The sequence below is a fragment of the Lactuca virosa genome, chromosome 5 (assembly GCF_052849685.1).
Source record: "Lactuca virosa cultivar CGN04683 chromosome 5, Lactuca_virosa_CGN04683_v6, whole genome shotgun sequence".
Classification (NCBI taxonomy): domain Eukaryota; kingdom Viridiplantae; phylum Streptophyta; class Magnoliopsida; order Asterales; family Asteraceae; genus Lactuca; species Lactuca virosa.
In genome coordinates this window covers 162,212,172-162,217,376 of record NC_136430.1, presented here as the reverse complement: position 1 = coordinate 162,217,376, position 5,205 = coordinate 162,212,172, and the positions used below count along the sequence as shown (strand labels likewise).

Genomic DNA, 5,205 nt, shown 5'->3' with positions numbered 1-5,205 from the left:
TTCATCAATGATATTACCATATTTATACATATTTTTAGGCAATATTTAATTACATTTCTATTAATATTTTGGTCATTTGCATAAAATAATGGTACTTATAAGTTTAATTTGTTATTTTGCAGCCAAACAGATGCATCTTCGAAGATAGGGACTGAAATTGACAGAATATGGAACTTTGGAGGATTGAAGGAAAGAAGAACGGAAAATCACCCAAAAGACGGACTCACGACGTGAACAATTCATAATTCACGACGTGAGTCGAGAATTCTAGAAGATATGCACGCGGGTGGAAGAGTCCTTGCCGAACACGGTTATCTAATATTCACGACGTGAATCCTTATGGTTCACGACGTGAACTCGGGAAATCAGAATACTATACATTCCCTTGCCCATTACGATTTGGGGGACTTTTGGCGGAAGAAAGAGGTTCCAGGAGACGATTTACAGCAGAAGTAAGGTTCTGGAAAAGGTTTTCAACACCAAAAGAGTGAAGGTCCATCATTTAGTTCACTTATTTGATACTTATGAACATGTTTGCATATTTAGTAGGTGTTAGTTTGTTAGTTGCTATTATGAGCAGCTGAATCTAGCTACTCTTGTTTAGCTAGATGAAGCTTCTAACTTATGAATAGCTTAATTTTGTATGGATTTATTTAGTTGGTAAATTGCTTGTGTTTGGTTTATAATTACCTAGCATGCTTATGGTTGTTTCTTTAGTTGCTTGATTCCATGTTCTGTGTAGCTTAGTGACCATTAACTGCATGAACTTGTTTACCTAATGATTTAGTGAACATTAAATTGTTAGAGCTAGGATTGACCAATCTTAGTTAGTAATTAAAGCAAATAAACTTAGATGTGCTAGAGAACGTAGATTATGACTATAATTGCGTTTACATAATAAATCTTACATAGCATATTCATAATTGGTTATGTGTTTAATTGTGTGTGACCATACATAGTTTTACATGAATTAATTAATTATTGGTAAAGTTAGACTTAAATTACTAATATAATTAAAACCAACTGGATACTCCATAATTATTAGCTGGCCATAAGAACGAAGTGGATTCGAACTAAATAAGAGTGCTTTTACTTATTGATTGAATTTGAGCTAAGTTCGTCTGATCTTGTAAAATCAGATAAAACCCTTTTTAAACTTGTTAATAATTAGGTTAATTTGATAGCAAGTAGATTAATTAGTAACACCGTTCCCTGTGATCGATACCCGACTTACCCAAGCTATACTATAATCTGACTAGGTACACTGCCTATAGGTGCATAGTTGGTCTAAGTTTGTTAGGTTATAAATATTAAAATTAGTGGGTACTTTTGTGCACATCAACTTTTTGGCGCCGTTGCCGGGGAACGGCTTAGTTTATTGTTTATTTATTTGCTTTAGATTAATCGATCATTTTTGTGGGGTAAAACCTGCAAAGAGTTATTTTCCAGTTTCAGTTTTTTTTCTGGCATTACAGAACTCACGACGTGAGTATTACAGTATTCACGACGTGAATTCTGTGATCCTATTTTTCTTTGTTTTTAATTTGTTTTTCTCTTTTAGTTCAGTTTTACGTTTTTTATTTTGTTTGTTTTGCAGGAGTTGATGACCAGAGGATCCAACACACCTTTGGTGCCACCACTGGAAGATCTGGAGTCTACGCTGCACAAAAAGGATAATAAGAAGTCGCCTTTACAAGAACTGAAATCAGCCTTTTCCAGGAAGTCAGGAAAGAAAACGGGAGAATCGAGTTCAGCCTCAAAGAGCAAGTTTGAAGTCTTCGATCAAACTCCTAACCCACACGAGACCGAGTACGAATCAGAAACATAATTTGGACTTTATACGAGTGAACCTGAGAACGAGTCGGTGAACGAAATGGCGAACATTGATGAGATGGCCATGGGGGATTACAAGAAGCGCATTCGAGATGATGTGGGGCCGGGTTTAGTACATCCTACGATTCCTGCCAATGCCACATTCGAGTTAAAGGGGCATATCCTTACTGCACTCAAGGATATCCCATTCTATTAGAAGGATCGTGAGGATGCTTTCAAGCATTTAGACGAGGTCAATGATATTGCAGATTATTTTAATACTCCTAATATCCCGAGGGAGACAGCTTTGTTAAGGATGTTACCAGTCACTTTCAAAGGAGCTGCAAAAGACTGGTTGAAGGCTCTTCCATCTGGTACAATCACCACATGGGCCCAATTGCATTAGAAATTTCTAGATCAGTTTTGCCCACCCTCCAAAATCTCTAAACTCAAGAAGGCGATTGCCAACTTTGAGCAAAACCCGGGGGAGTCATTATACGAGGCATGGGAGCGCTACAAGGGGTTGTTAAGGAATTGTCCTCAACATGACCTAAACATTCAGCAAGAAATGTCGATATTTTATGATGGGGTGAATGTCATGACTAGACAACTCCTTGATTCACAAGGACCTCTAACAAAGAAGAACCCAATTCAGGCCAAAAAGCTGATTGAAGAATTTTCAAAGCACTCTCGTGAGTATCACAACCCAGGGCGTGATGGAATAAAAGGCAGTGGAGGTGTACAAACTGAAGAGATGGCTGCTGTGATGGCAATGCTTAACACTATGGATATGAGATTGACCCAAATGGACCAATCAATTCATGAAATTCGAGTTGGTTGCGAGAGATATAGTGGCCCGCATTTGACAAAGGATTACAATATGGATGAATATGGAAACAGGAAAGATCAAGTTTGCTATTCGAGTGGGGACAAATACGATGAAGATTGGAGGAAACCAAAGAAGGAGTGGCTGCCTTACGATGAATACAAGAAGCAAAAAGAAGAGAAATTTAGGCAAACTGGCCGGGGTTTTTACCAAAGAGAGCAACCACCAGCTGAGAAGAAAGTCGATCTAGAGACCATGTTAATGAAGTTTATGGAAGCCTCAGAAAAAAGGCATGATGCTACTGATGCTATAATGATTGACCAACAATTATTATTAAAAAATCAGCAAGCTTCCATCAATAACCTTGAAGTTCAACTTGGTCAAATTACTACTTTGGTAAATAAAAGATTGTCTCCACCAGTTCCTGAAATGAAGACACAATCTCATGTCATGGCCATTGATACTGAAGAAGAAGCGATTTCTGAGTTCCTTGAAGCCTTAGAAGTGGAGCCACAGCAGCCCGATCCAAAGCCAAAGAAGCCGAAGCTCGAAATTGAAGAATCTGCTGGAATACCCAGTTCACGTCGTGAGCCCGCTATGCTCATGTCGTGGGCTCGGTTTGAACATAAAAAATCAGTATATGTTCCAGCTTATAAACCACCTTTGCCATTTCCGTCTAGAGCTAATCTCAGTCCGCTGGAGAGAGAACATCTGGAGTTTATCAAGCAATTGAAGGGTATTCCTATCAATACTCCTTTTATTGATTCACTTGCAAAAGTTCCAGAATATGCTAAGTTCCTACAAGACTTGTTAGACACTCGTCAGCAATTAAAGGAGAATTCTAAGGTGATTCTAAGTGAGCAAAGCTCCAGGGCTATATTGGGAGACATACCTAAGAAGATGGGGGATCCTGGACGACTCACTCTCCTATGTGAGTTTGGGAATAATATGAAGGTTTATGCTTTAGCCGATTCTGGGACTAGCAGAAATTTGATGCCTTATTCGTTTTATCAAAAATTGAATATTCAGAAGTTGAAGGCTACAAAGATGACTATTCACATGGCGAACCGTTCAGTGACACAGCCCCGGGGCATTGTGGAAGATATTCTCGTGAAAATTGGGAAATTCGTTTTTCCAATAGACTTTGTGGTGTTGGATATGAAAGAAGATCCCAATGTACCAATTATTCTTGGTCGCCCGTTACTTAACACTGTTGGAGCTATGGTTGATATACGCGAGTCCAAGCTCACCTTGAGAGTTGGCGGTGAGAAGGAAATTTTTGGAATAGAAGATGGTTTCCAAGGGAGTCATGCTCAAGAAGAGGTTTTCAACATTGATGAATAGAATGAACTTGAAGAATTAGAGAAGCTCATAGAAGAAGAAATTAAAACAATTCAACAAGTTAAAAGAACAAAACCGAGAGCATCTGTTCCATTTTTAGTTGAAGTCATTGCCTACACGAATCCAACTTCTTGGGTAAGCAAGGAAGATGATGAGATGTCGAGTGATGAAGAGGAGGTTACTTCAAAAGTCACAAGTCCAGTGGTGAAAGAAGAAAAGGATACTATGGAGCTTAAAAATGATGGAAAATTGAAGATTCAAGGGATCAAACACAAGCTCGATGGAAACGACGTCAAGGGTAAAAAGGAGAATTCTAAAAAGGCATATATTCGTCGAGTGCAAGCTTACAAGAGGCGTTTCAAGGAGCAAAAGATCCTGGTGGTGGACTCTTCTGACGAGTCGATGTAGGAGGCACGGAGTCCGGCTCAAGACTCCTAAAAAAGAAGCTCTTCTCGGGAGGCAACCCGAGTTTGGTTTGCGTTTTTTTCTTTTTCTTTTTAGTTTTTGCATTTTAGTTTTAGAAACATAGATCATATCATCCAACTCACTTTATTCATAATTAAACACTGAGTGTGGGGTCCCTAAAAATGAAGTGGTAATAATTAAGAATTTAGTTACTAGACAAACCTGGATTAAAAAAATAATAAATTGTCATACAGTATTCACGACGTGAATCAGTATGATTCACGACGTGAGTTCTAAATGAACCGGACAGTATATCGTTGATACATATCAGCCCATTTTCTATTAAACTAAATGGCCCAAGACTAATCCATTTCTGATGAAGAATGAATGGCCCAAAATTAAGCCCAAACAGGACTCACGGCGTGAATCCTTAGGGACTCACGACGTGAACAGTAACAAACACGGGACCACAGATTAAAGAACATAGAATCCCTTTAACCAACTCATTCTTTATTCCCACAAAGTGAACATAAAATTTGGTCCTCCCTTGCTCCAATTTCGGCCGACATACACTCCATTTTCGTTTTTGCTTACGTAATCTTACTATCTAAGGTAATACTTCTTTATTCTTATGACTAATTCTTCTTTAATAGTTGAAACTTAGGGTTAGGGTTTGTAATTAGTTGAAATGTCGAAAATGTTCCCTAAAAATCCCATAATAGCCTTGGAATGTTGATGATTTGTGGTTGAAATTAGCATAGGAGTAAACCCCAAGCATTGTATTGGCCCGATTTTTACAGAAAATAGACAGTTTCAGTTTG

General features: G+C 38.3%; 1 non-coding gene across 1 annotated transcript; it reads right to left on the bottom strand.

The window, feature by feature from the left end:
- Positions 1–2,257: 2,257 nt before the first annotated feature.
- On the bottom strand, positions 2,258–2,364 carry LOC145118323 (small nucleolar RNA R71). Its single transcript, XR_013713279.1, has one exon. It is a non-coding gene; the product is annotated as a small nucleolar RNA R71 (small nucleolar RNA).
- Positions 2,365–5,205: the final 2,841 nt, after the last annotated feature.